This window comes from Erpetoichthys calabaricus, chromosome 14 (assembly GCF_900747795.2).
Source record: "Erpetoichthys calabaricus chromosome 14, fErpCal1.3, whole genome shotgun sequence".
In the NCBI taxonomy this organism is placed as follows: domain Eukaryota; kingdom Metazoa; phylum Chordata; class Cladistia; order Polypteriformes; family Polypteridae; genus Erpetoichthys; species Erpetoichthys calabaricus.
This window is the reverse complement of record NC_041407.2, coordinates 52,880,187-52,894,114: the sequence shown is the minus strand read 5'-3', so window position 1 is coordinate 52,894,114 and position 13,928 is coordinate 52,880,187. Positions and strand designations below refer to the sequence as shown.

The window sequence follows — 13,928 nt, the reverse complement described above, 5'->3', positions numbered from 1 at the left end:
GGACATAGATTGATAAATTGACAGATTCATCTGCAGACTTAGCTTCACCAGCACAGTCTTTTACAATGTTTGTAATACTGTTATCACTGCACCAGTTTATTTGGCAATCTCATGATCACCTCAACACTCTCTAGTACACAAGACCAAGGACATCTCCTAAATCCAATGCGTCAAATGTAGGTTCAGTTTCTCGTATAGCAAAATGGACTGACCATTCTAGCCAGAAGAAAACATACAATTAATGGTGACAGGAGGCGATTCACTCCTTATCAAACCTGACACAGCCAGTTCACCTCCTTGTTCCTTGTTTTTTTGGGAGAATCTGTAATCTCACCTTTGTTGGGTATCAGAATCTAACCAGTACATTGCCAGTTTGAGGGTTAGGCTTAGGGTTAAATTCAGTGCAGCAATTTTCATGCTTGCTTCAGGTGAGATACACTAATTTTGATGCAATGGAAATAACCATAATTGATGGATGTATTGAGGAATGAAAGGCTGCAAGCAGCTCAGCTGTTTCATGCAAGTAATCCCAACCCAATTTTAACTATTTCAAAATAGTTACAAACAGTATGACAGATTCTAAAAAAGGCAGATATTTCCTATCCAAGAAGGAAAATGTTAAGTCCAGTTGCCACCAGACAGTCGTACATATTCATCTTCATAAATGCTGGTTTTTGCTAAAAAACTTTCATATTTAAGAGGCAGTGAAACAAGGGGTGTGCACCACCTGTTTTGTGGAAATCGAGTTTTATACAACTTTAGGAAACAGTCAATGTGTGAATGTTATCTATTCTGAAAACAATCTGGTCATCCTGAAATGCGAGAATGAGCAAATTCCAGTAAATTCCTAGCATGACTGACCTAGGATTCTCCTGGGTTCTGTTTGTGAAAGACTTATGCATACACTCACCGGCTGACACAAAACAAGTACACATTTCTTCTAACGAGGTCTGCAACCAGAAGACATTTTTGAAAAACTTACAATCCTAAAGGAAACAATGCAGAAAAATGCTATCAATTTTTCTTTTGGAATGTGAACATAATTATTTTCAGCAACCAACATATTTTTAACATTCCATAGCAACTTTTGGACAGTGTTTTGCATTGTTGAACCAGATTTCCTATAAAGTTGTCACTTCTGTTAAACTAGCAGCTGATGAGTTGCAGGAAAAGCAAACAGTGTGGAGACCTGCATGGTAGTGTGACATACTCTATAGAAGAATTAGCCTTTCACTGATTGATGTAATAATTGTGTTTACAGTTATAAGCGGAATTAGACTGTAATGCTGTGTTTCATTTCAGTGAAACAGCTTAATTCCTAGGTAAAAAAACATCATAATGGGAGGTGGTACTGATGTTTGAACCACTGCATACAAAACCATGGAAAACCAGCTATTGTGAAAAGGTATGGCTGGAATGACAATCTTCACAATGACATAACCTTCAACAAGACAGACATCAGGTGAAGCTATCCCATGGTTAGAGTTAATGGCTTAACCCTCACACAAAATCTTTGGGTCAGATTTGACCTGGTTTTGATTTTGAAAATATCCTAAATTTCAATTGTTCAGGATAATCCTTTCCCATTTTTCCTACATGTTCCCCAATTAAATAAAAGTACAAAAAAATCTAAACAGCTTTTAAAAAATACTACCTTCCCATGTCCTTTGAGTCAATTTTGACCCACCATTGAATTTAAAGGATTTTCCAGTGCATTTTTGGTAATATGTTGTTCACAACCCATAAAAAATCCTAAATATCATCTTTTCAGCTCAGAAATTTTAAGGCTTTTAGTAAAATGACCTAACTTTACAAAAACAAAGCTTCCAAATTTTTTGTACAACATTTTCAATACTGTCAATTCTTTTGGATCGGTTTTAACCAAGCATTGACTTTACTAGATTGTACTCTCCATTTACAGTAGTTTGTTTATTCGCCACCTATAAAAACATCCGGAAAGTAATCTGTAGAGTGCTATAACTTCACAAAAAGTAAAAAAAAAATTTTAAATATCACTTTTGTTTTTACAGACTGCTACACATTTGGAACATTGCCATGTTTTTTGGTTCAATTTTGACCCATTATTGACATTAATATATTTATTACTTCATTTAAGGTGCTTTATTTGTTTTCAACCCATAAAAATATCCTAAATGTGATGTGTTCTAAAAGCTTGGATCATCAGTACTACAGTTAACATGAGCAACATGAACAATCAATATACAATAGGTTTGGGATGAAAACTTTGATGGCACCTATAAGGAAGTGTCAGAATTGGTTCAAAACAGATCAAGAAGACATAGCATTGGGTAATGCTGAAAATATCACTGCCATTCTGCTATTGTACTGTAATAAGTATGCTATGAAGCAGAGGGAAGTATTAATCAGCAGTTAACAATCTCTATTCCTAAAATGCATCACTGTTCTGCTTTTTTTCTTTAATTAATTTTATTCTGCAAAGCATTAGTTACACAAAACTCCCTTTGCTTAACAGGTCCACAGAAAACAACTGTAAAGCTGACAGTTAAAGTAGTAGAGAATCTTATTTTTGTTTTGCAAAGCTGTTTTATGGCTGTAGTTTTAATAAGACACTGCTTCACTGTCTTCTTCTAAGACTTGAGAAATGTTAACCTGATAAATAATTATGAGAATGGGGAATCCTTAAAGGAGGCTGATTTATTTATAACATTATTTTTTTGCCTTTTGCTTAGTAAGTTTTAACATCCCCCGAATTGGCAAACGTGTTTCTGTTACATATGTGAGACCAGGAAAAGAGTCCTTACTTGGAAAATTCTCAAAAAAAAAAAAGTTTGGACATCTGGTGTAAGCTCAGAGGCTCTGTCCACAGTGCTCATTCACAGCAAATGCGAGAGTCTCTCTCTCTCTCTCTCTCTCTCTCTTGCTCGCTCTCTCTCTCCCTCCCTCCCTCACTAGCTCGCTCACTCACTCTACCCTGCCCTGACTCCCTCCTACTCCTTTGCTGTGTGTAAGACTGAAGGTGCCTTTCAAAAAATTACTTTAAGACAGCCTCAAGGAGACGCTGAAGAAGCAAAGTGCTGCTCATTGCTGGTCCTATGAAGCAGCCTTGAATAAGTAAAAGCAGGAGAGGCATGGTGGAGAGAAGAAAGTAATAAAAACAAAATCATATAATCACTAAAGCTTCTGGGAACTCAGTGAAAAAGAGAGAAGATCTGAATAAGATTAAATGAGAGCAGTGAAGACTTTGAAAGAAAGAAGAAAACAGCTACAATAAAGGAAGAATACTGTGACCTTTCAGATCTGAAGAGAAGAGAGGTAAGCCAGGTTTCTTCACTTCTATCACTCATTTTGCCAATATGTGGTACCTTCTGTCACATGCTGTCCTAAGCCACTCTGTTGAAAGTAAGAAAGAAAAAAAAAGACAGAAATAAAAGGCTCTGCTTTACTTGTAAATCACAAGACCCACTTAAGTCTTACTGCTACTGTAATGCCAAGCAGAGACTAATACTAGGGAGATTAGAAGCTTCTTACACAACAGTCTTTGTTTTGGAGTTTGCTTTAGAAAGTTGTCTTTGTAAAGTTAATGTCCTGAGCAGGAATGGCATCCTTTAATCTTAGCGGGTGCAGCTTTCTTTCCCACTTCACCATCCCCTTAACCACCCTTTTCCTTTTATTTTTGTCGGCAGGCATGCTATTTTAAAAACCTGGTTACTGAACACATATTTTAGAATCCTCAACATCTGCTATTTCTACCTACCTGCTTTTGGTATGTTAGAATAATGTATATCGATAGACCTAGCCATCCTGTATACTCGTACATATCTGCACAGGCACTGTGGTGGGATGAAACAGCAGACAAACAGACTTCTGTCCTTAATCAGAGTTCGACTTACAGCCGTTTTTGATTTTCCTGTCAGGTCTTTTCATGTTAATTCCTGTTCTTTTACTAGTGCTATCCATTCTGGATCAATAATAAAATGAACCGAGAAATGCTTCTTCATTCTGTTTCTTTCACACATGTGCTCAATAGATTATCTAATATAACTGTGCTGTGTTGGACTTTTCATTTGTTTTCATGTGCTTGAACCACTTCTTCCATAAACATGTACATTTTTCTCCTTTTTACTTACAATACCCAGCAGGTGTATTGTGATTTCCTTCAATGCAGTTCCATCTGAATGAATACAAATTGTTTTTTACTTTCACTCTTTATTATTATTTTTTTTGACCTGATTACTTTTAAAGCATAATGCAAGTTCTTTACACACTTCTAAACTCTGTCAAACTTTAGTGGCTGTGCTCTCACTTGATTCCAGTCTAATGAGAGAAAGTGAGAGGCATGGATTTGGAAGTGCTAACGGGAATAAGTATTTGTTTACCATGAGAGGAAATGTCTGACCTGCAGTAACTGGGAGAGGAACCCAGAACTTCTGGTCTGAAGCCAGCCATTTGTCTCTCTTTGCTGCCAGGCAGAACCGCTACTTAAAAATAACGAGAAAAAAGAAAAATCAGCATGGTTTTCATTTTTTTTTTTTTAACAGTGCATTCCAGACCACGCACATTTAAAATATTAGGAAAGGATGTCTAAGTGTATGGTGCAGGAGAGGAATACACTATGTAATGTTCATCAGTGGGGCGGCACGGTGGCACAGTGGGTAGCGCTGCTACTTCGCAGTTGGGAGACCTGGGGACCTGGGTTCGCTTCCCGGGTCCTCCCTGCATGGAGTTTGCATGTTCTCCCTGTGTCTGCGTGGGTTTTCTCCGGGCGCTCTGGTTTCCTCCCACAGTCCAAAGACATGCTGGTTAGGTGGATTGGCGATTCTAAATTGGCCCTAGTGTGTGTTTGTGTGTGTCCTGCGGTGGGTTGGCACCCTGCCAGGGATTGGTTCCTGCCTTGTGCCCTGTGTTGGCTGGGATTGGCTCCAGCAGACTCCCATGACCCTGTGTTCAGATTCAGCAGGTTGGAACATGGATGGATGTTCATCAGTTGTTTTTCTGCCTTGTCGTTATTCTTTTCCTTGTATCCTAGAACATATAATAACTGTTGCTACATTAAATGTACCATCAGATGAAAAATATTAACCTAGTATAATTTTAATTGGACAACTAGGCAGACTTTTTGTTTAGCCAAAGCCTTCTGTGCTCAAGCTACTTGGAACTGGAGTCCCTTTCCACTGTACCCAGTGTCCACTTAGCAACTCCATTATTTCATAAACATGCATCTAGAAAGAAGCAGGGATGACACATCACAGTGAATTTAGAGCAATAAGACACAATTTAACATTTTTAATTCAGCTTTTACAAAATTAGCACATACCCAGCAACTATTCACATGGTACTTGGAAACCCCTGGCTGATGTGAGTGGAATTAGCTCAGTGTGCTCACATTCAGCCAATGAACTAAGGCGCACCTTTAGAAAAACTTTTAAAACCCCCAAGCGAAATATTGTATAATCGTGGGAGGCATGGTGGCACAGTGATTAGCACTGCCATCAAATAGTTCCAGAATCCTGGGGTTTTGGCATCCTGGTCAGGGGACTGCCTGGGTGGACTCTTCACATTTTTCATGTAATTGAGCAGCTTTTTCTCCCACATCTCAAAGATGAGCATGTTTGGCCAGATGGAAAATTTGAACTGTCCCCAGTGTTGGGGTGTACGTAAGTGTCCCTTGTGATGTACTAATACCTCATCCAAAATGGATTCCTGTATTGTATGTTGCTGGCATAGTCACCAGTTCTTTCAGGATCCCAACAAGATAAGCCGTTAAGGAAATGGATGGATGCATGTTAGAAAATATATATATATATTGTGAGGGGTTCAGCCCGGACACAAACAGACCGACAACGGCAGTTCTTAAAACACACACGTTTAATAAAGACAAAGTCCCCAAAGACACATGTCCCACACACACACAGTGCTTCCTGCACCAAACACCCTTACCTTTCAATGTCCGTGGTCCACCTCTCTTCCGTCCGCTGGAGCTTTGTCCTACTCCAGCACCCAACTCCAGCTCCATGACTGTAGGAAGGTGGCCCCTTTTATATTCACCCGGATGTGCTCCAGGTGCTTGTTGATGACTTTTCGGCAGCACTTCCTGGTGTGGCGGAAGTGCCGCACCAGCACCCGGAAGCACTTTGGGCTTCCCTGGCAGGTCCTTCCTCCACTGGCCCAGGTGTGGCGGAATTGCAGATCCCCTGGGCTCCACGATGCTCGGGGTGCCCCCTGGCGGTGGCCATGGGCTCCAATGGGTTTGAGCCTCCTTGCTGTGTCCCCATGGTCCCCTCCTTATCCAGGGCGGTTGTCCCATCATGGCCTGGAGGATGTACAAATTGCCTCCCGGTCCTTCCAGGTGTCCCGGCTGGGTCTGGCCCCCAGCCTCCTGCCATAATATCCATTCATTTTCTGAACTCACTTTCTCAGTCAGCAGCACCAGCCACAATTCTGGAATCCATCCTGGATGTGATGCCATCCTATCAGGTGGAACACTTCCAAAATCACTTAAATCAGTCCAGTTTAGCTACAGATTTAACCTGAAATAGATGTGTTTCAGGTGTAGGCAGACAGCAGAGACTTAATGTAAATATAAGAAAACAAAACTGTAATTAGGGTAAGTCACCCAAATTTGGGTGCTCATAAACAATGTAATGATTTGCTTCATGGATTGAAATAGTTACATCAATTATTTTAAACACTAATGTTTACTTCAATTTATATGTTTTTAAGTCTGAATAGTCTTGATTGTAATAGAAAACAATGACATCATATTTGTAGTCATTGACCTTAAAAAGGTCTAAAATGATACCCACCATGCACATCTTTGACATTTGTCATTTTTAACCTTCTTGTAGTGGCTATTAATGGTCTAGGACCACCAATAAGGAATAAAATTTCAAAAATATCACATTCATGATTAGTGACTCCATACGTCTATATTACTTATCCCCAAAGCTTTGTGAAAATGAGTAACTTTGAGCCCGTGTATCCCATTAGGGCATGAACTCCTGGTGCTGGGTGATGTGGCATTCACAACTTCCAGTCATTCTGATTATTTTTACTGCAGACACCTATTGGTTTACTCTTTATTATAAGTATGCAATTTCCTGCACAAAAGATAGCCCAACAATGGTCTAAAAACAAGGCCTTTTTGGGTCTGGAGGGTCAAAGCTAGATGACTTGCATAACTAGACACTAAGATGAGTGGAGCAGTATGTCATATGTGGGGTTTTTCTTGTATCGGACCAAAAAAATCAAGTGATTTCACAATAAAAACAACAATTAGTTTCTTGTATAGGCTGAAAATTACACAAGGAAAGCATCAATTGGCTTTAACAGGTCCCGTTTTTTGACAGCCCCCCAGCCTTAACTCCCTGAAGATTGAAGAAAAGTGATTTGAAAGCGTACAATTCTTATGAACACAATATGGAAACAGATGGCTGGGGTGGGTATTGAACGTGGATCTCTTGAAATCTGAACCAGTGGCACTAAGCCTCGTCCATTATTTAGATAGACTAATCCAGTTCAGGGTTGTAGGGTAGAAGAATCTCAGCATCATCCAACACAAGGCATTAACTAAGCTCTGGATAGGGTGCCATCTATTGCAGGGCACACTCAAACATACCCACATTTATTGATATGGAGCCAATTTAGAGGTACAAATTAATCTAACATTGAACACTGCTAATTATCATAATATCTCCTAATTATATGTATATATAATAACTATATCAAACCCACTTAATCCTATTTATTGTCAAGGGGGCACAGCAACTGTCCCAATAGAATTGGGTACAGGACAGAAACCAACTCTGGATGGGATGCCAGTCTTTTGCTTTTATAAAACAAATGGGAGGTAAATTGGCACAGCAAAAATAAAGTTAGGATCACAATACTTTCATCAAGGAGCTTTCATTGAGCTATTTAAAAAAATTGAAAAATGTACAGTGTGCATATCAGGAATATTACTGCCCCATTTATAAAAACACTCAATAAAGATGCTAAGTCATCTGGTAAGGCAGCCTGTTCTTTTTATTTTTGATTATAGAGTAATGCTTCAGGGGTGTGAGTTGCATTCACCAATAAGAAACATTGGCCTCCTTTACTGTAAAATCAGTAATAAGTGTTAGCAAACCTCACTATGAAAGGTTATTAAGTATAATAAATCGGATGTAATAAGTCATAAGGAATGACACTGATTTCTTACATTCTTCTTCAGATTGTGGGGCCTGTCTTTGCCACAACAAAAGAAAATGAGGAAATAGCCTGAATGGCATACCAGTAATTTAAAGGGCACACTCCAACCACAAACGTACATTCTGTTATACTGAAGGAAATTAGACACACCAATTGACCTGCCATTCTGTTAGACTATGGAAAGAAACCAGAGCCTATGAAGGGGACTCTTCTTCAACACAAGGAGAATGTGCAGACTTGACATTGCATTCACAGAGAAAGCCAGCACTGCAGAGGGCACACTAAAGCATATACCCACCCATGCCTACTCAGCCTAGGCTAATTGAGAGGTGCCAATTAACCTAATGTGCACATTTTTGGGATGTAAGAGGAAGACAGGGATAGGCTCTTGTCCTCAGTGGCAATGAATTAGAGTAAACTGGTTTTGAAAAAGTTATGTTATTTAATATCTCTAAAATGTTACATTTTACTTTAGGTATTTGCAGTATGTGCAAAGCTCATGAAATATAATATAATGTTTCATTTTGCTATAAACAATCTTTTCCATTGTTTTTAAGTGTCCGCAGACATCCTTCCCTCTTTCTGCTCATTAACTTTCAAAATGATTTGATATAATTCTTGATAATGCAAGGTATACCGTATATACAGTAAATAAATACCATTCTTCATAAATCAGTTTTCTTTATACCACTCTACTATAAAGTTCAAAAACTGCCTTGTATATGATTAGTTTAAGGTCATTGATGCTCTTTTTTAAAGAGCCATACGTTCAGTAGGCACTCTCTAATTCAGTGCAGAATATTATTTGAGGTTATTTTACTTCAGGCCATTTATGGCACACAGAGAACACTTATTAGGGACTATATTTGCATAATTAAATGTTGTTTTTTCATATGAGATACTATGCAGAGTTTCATATCAGAAACCAACTTTAGTTCACACAATTAAAAATGCAGCAACAAGTTGGAAAAGCAGCACACAGGATTTCATGCTGACAGAAAGAACCAAAGAAAAGAAAGCTGCTTTGTCAGCTTCAGTCAGACTAGATGTGTAGTCAAGAAAATACCACTGAAATATTAAACATCAAATGTTAATTCTGGGGAAGTTATTATTTATTTATTTTTGGTATTTTTCTTGGTGAGCACATTTATTAAGTCATATTCAATTTTTCAGAAATTTAGTAATATAACTTTAGCTAAGCAGCAACTTTATTCTTATATAGTGCTTTTTTATTATTATGTGAGTAATGAATTTACTAAAAAAAAAGCTATTATTTAGTACAGACTAAACACTCAATAAAGTACAAATCTTCAGTACTTTGATAACTTTACATTTTATAAATGCACAGTCCAGTGGTCGTGTGGTAATAGTGATGAAGAAAGTAAAAATTCTGACATCTACTTTGGACTCACATGGGCAAAATGACCATTAGAGATGCAGGTGTACTGCCTCCCTAGGACATCAACTAATCCAGTGTTAATCTCCAGTAGTATGTCAGCACCATCTCAGAAGGATCAGACAGACTACAGGAACCAACCCTGAACCAGGTGGCAGCATAGCAATACACTGGAAATGCAAAAATAGGGAGTGTTTCCTGAGTGCAAGTGGAAAACAGTAAACAAATATAAAAATAAAATTTCCATGACGATGCTTTATATCATATGTAATAATCCTTTGCAGACACATTTTGAATAAAATGTGCTACAGCTAGGAATTAAATTGAAATACCTATAAATACAGCATTGCGGTGATAAATTTATGACTTACCTTTTCTATACCCAGCAAAAAAAAAAGTCACTTTAGTTATTGTGATATTTTGCAAAACTGCAAAAAGCATGTGTTTGATATTAATGTATTTTAAAAAGCCTTAGGAACTTTATCTGTATAAGATTTATCTAAACCTAGATTTTGAGTTAACTGAATTGTACTGCTGTCTGCAAAGTTTTCACCCACAAAATTAAGTTTAAAGAAACTGTAAGGTGTTTTCAAACACTCATTGTATAATCTTATTGAAGCAAAAAAGTAAAGATGTAATAGGGCAAGAGTTATTATATTTTTATCATAATTAAAGCAGAAATGCAATCATTAAAATGCAAATTAGCACTTTCTTTGCATATATTAAGATGAATGGGTAAACTATTGTATATAATGCAATATCTCCGGAGCTAAACCCTGTGAATAATTTCAGACAAAAGCACTGAACACTGATTACAAGTGAACTGATAAAGAAGTATGCAGACCACATAAGAACAATGTCCAACGATACAAAGTACTGTAATTGTAAGCATCAGGAGTAAAACGCTGTGACTTACTGTGGCATCTCAAAAACTATGCCATTTCCTACACTACATTAGAGTGTATAAAAGCTTCATGACAAATACACTGCAGTTAGTGGTCATCCACAGAGTGGTGTTATAATGAGTTTATTTTTTTCTTCTATTCTTACTTTCCCACAAATTGTATTAACCCCTTTCATATGGTTAGAAATTTTGTTTTAAATTGGCTCCTTAAATAAAGCCAACAGAAGGTAAAAAAGTTTATGTTAGCCAGTTTCCCAGTTGACATCCTTCACAGGACGTTTCCTGTTTAGCCATTGAACCTGCATCGGTTGTTAAGCTGCACTCTGAATTTGAACAGCCCGTGTATGAATAGTGCTATATACAGTTGATCAGTATAGTGAAGCACACATCTTTGTCTTTCACCCTCTGACCTGCTTGTCAACCTTGAAGGAACACCTCCTCTGACATGATGGTCCAAACAATACTATTGCATTTTATTAACATGCCTCATATGTGTATGAAAATGGTGCATATAAATTAAACAAAGAAATGTTAACCTGAATAGAATTCACATCCTGAAATATCACAAGTAGGTCACGGTTAAATCTGGTCACTTAAAGACAAGTATTTTCTTATTTATTTAAGTCTTTCTCACAGGTTTGAGGCAATACCAGGATCAGAACTATAGCCTTAATCAAAAGAACAGTAGCACCATACATGTCAGGTTGTAGACTGGCAGTTTGAATTATTTTACTGTCTTATAATACCTAGCTTACTTCTTTTAATTATTGTGATTAAGGCAGGCAAGTTAGAATTTCATTTATGCTTGACAATAATTTTTTTTGCCCTCAGTGAATAATTTGGCTGTGTACCTCTCTTGTCCATCCAATACACATATACTGTTCTTATTTGGCTCTTCGTTAAACACCTGAGGTGTTCTGTATTTATTTCCCCTAAACCTAAAAATATCTGCCTACTGTAATTGTTTTTATTTTAGATTAACCCCTCTCCCCAAAATATCTCCAGAGTTTTATACTTTCTCATCTCATCATTTGGAATAACTTCTCCTGATGAAGGTTAAGGCTTTTACTCTTTCTTTTCATCTTGTTCATCATCTCTGTTGGTCATGAATGCAAGTGAGAATTTCACTGCACTGTGTACACGTAACCATAAACGTGAACTTGAAATCCATAAGTAGGCCCTTTCCTTGGCTTCCACATGAAGTCCTTATAGAATATTTTCTCTTCACAAATAAGTAATAAATGGTGGTTCTGATGGGCAGTATCTCTTCTTGCTCCTACAGTGAAAAAATCCAAGTCATTCTCTACTTTTTCATGTTTGTATATGAAATGGCTCAAGTGCTGTGGCATGGTGATGTGGTGTGCAAGCACATTTGTAATTATGGCATACACAGCATACCAACTTCTCACCAAGTATACGCACAAATAAAAGAGAAAATTGACCAAGACCAAAAAAACTTCTTCAAAAGCCTGGCCTGACATATACCTTAAACATTATCATTAGAGTCCAGGCACAAATTCTTATATTTCTACTATTTCTGTAGGTTTTTTCTTCTCCATATTTGCTTATCATGATATTACAACAACAACAATGTATTTCCTGTATAGCCCAAAGTCACACAGGTAATGCCTCAATGGGCTTTAACAGGTCCTTTTTTTTGAATGCTCCCCAGCCTTGACTCCCTGAAAAGACAAGAAAAAACTCTCCCAAAAATCCTTGTATGAAGAAAAATATATTAATGAGGTACAGAAATTCAAAACTTCTAGCTGAAGTGATTTGCTGGTTAATAAAACTCTGTGAAGTGTTTATTTTTTTAGTTGTCAGGTTCACTTCCTCTACATATCTGACATTTCCTTAGCATTCTGTGGCACTGATAATATACCATACTACCAGCTGCTCTATGTTTCCACAGCCATCCAAAAGATGGTGATGTACACATCTATACAGTACACACAGCCTTACATACATACATACATACATACATACATTGATGTGCCCTTTTTTTTCTTTTTCTGTAATTGTTCTCTGTGTTAATATGATACAATACTAGGATTTAGCCTGACTGTCTGTGTAAATTGCCAGTTGACGTTAAATAGCGAGACAATATGTGTGCTTTTGTATAGAAACACAAAGCTTAAAAAAGAAAAAGTGGAGGTGTGAATGCGACAGCAAACTTGCTTCAGTGTGGCCAAGGTACAAGCACATTCAGCTGTGCAAGTGAAAGAATTGTTTTTTTAAATAGCAACCTGAAGGTGCCTGGGCATCATGAAATATTTGAATGTGTCACTTTCTAGTCAGTATTAAAGATTATAGCATTTGCACCTCAATATTCTGTAAGTATATGGAGGTAAAGACTAAAACACATTCCTTCACATGTCTTTTTGGAGCAGTCTAGACAGGCAACAGGTTGCTGGTCCTCCGCCTTTATTGCAGAGAAAGTGAGCAATATTTCTCACAAAAAAGTTTATGAAACCCCAATATCTTCCTTGTTTCCTGCCAGTTGGCTCACCTTGCTTGCATTTTGCTCCAAGAAAAGGAAGCATTCAGGCAAGAAGATTAGGAACACAACTACTTGGCTAGTTACCAATAGCAGCTCACATCAAGACCTGTTAAGGTATTTTGCTTAATACTGGGTGCAAATTTTATTTAAAAAGGTAACAAAGCTCTAGGCTGCATTTCAAGAGATAAAACATTGTTACTGAACTTGTATATTAAAATGAGAAAAGAGAGTGCTGGCAAAGTTTTATGAAAGGATATTTTTCCAAGAGAAAGCATAATTATTATGAAATTAGTTTAGGGCAGTGGTTCCCAAACTCTGTCCTGGGGACCCACTTTGGCTGCAGGATTTTGATCCAACCAGATTCACAATCAGTGATAATAATCTATCACAACTGATCTCATTTAATTAGCTGGCCTATTTTACTCTTCTCTTTTTCTGCATAGAGAAAACACAACAGTATGTTTATTACATTTATAAGACATCTAGAAATATTTTTCTAAAGCTATAAATGCTTAACTCTCTCAAAGCAGCAATGACTTCAGTGTCAGGCCCACTAACTAGTAAATAATCCATTAAATAACCAGATCACCTGGAAAAGCAGAATGAAAATTAGGTTGAAAATACTGTTAATGACTTTTTAAAAAAACCCATATAACTGCTTATTACATTTTAATAAAAATCTGCCAAACCTAGTTTGTAATTTCTACATTGACTCCAAAACACAGAAACTGGGAAATAATGACTCGCTTAATTAGGCTAAGAGTCCAATGAAAAACGGAAGTTGGTTGTAACAAAAACCTGCAGCCACAGTGGGTCCCCAGGAGCAAGTTTGGGAACCACTGGTTTAGGGAGGTAAGAGATGTTAAAGTATCTTGAGCAATTATAGATATAGATATAGATTTTGTTTTCTACCTTTTTTCCAATATTAAATATATTTCTTTTAGGAAAGGTAGCAAAAT

At 37.3% G+C, this 13,928-nt stretch overlaps 1 protein-coding gene across 1 annotated transcript in view; it reads left to right on the top strand.

Moving 5' to 3' along the window:
• The first annotated feature begins 2,934 nt into the window (after positions 1–2,934).
• col8a2 (collagen, type VIII, alpha 2) overlaps positions 2,935–13,928 on the top strand; it is a 251,273-nt gene continuing 240,279 nt past the window's right edge. Inside the window, exon 1 of the mRNA XM_028819896.2 lies at positions 2,935–3,294. The gene's annotated coding sequence lies outside the window, so the exon portion shown is untranslated. The remainder of the gene's footprint in view (positions 3,295–13,928) is intronic.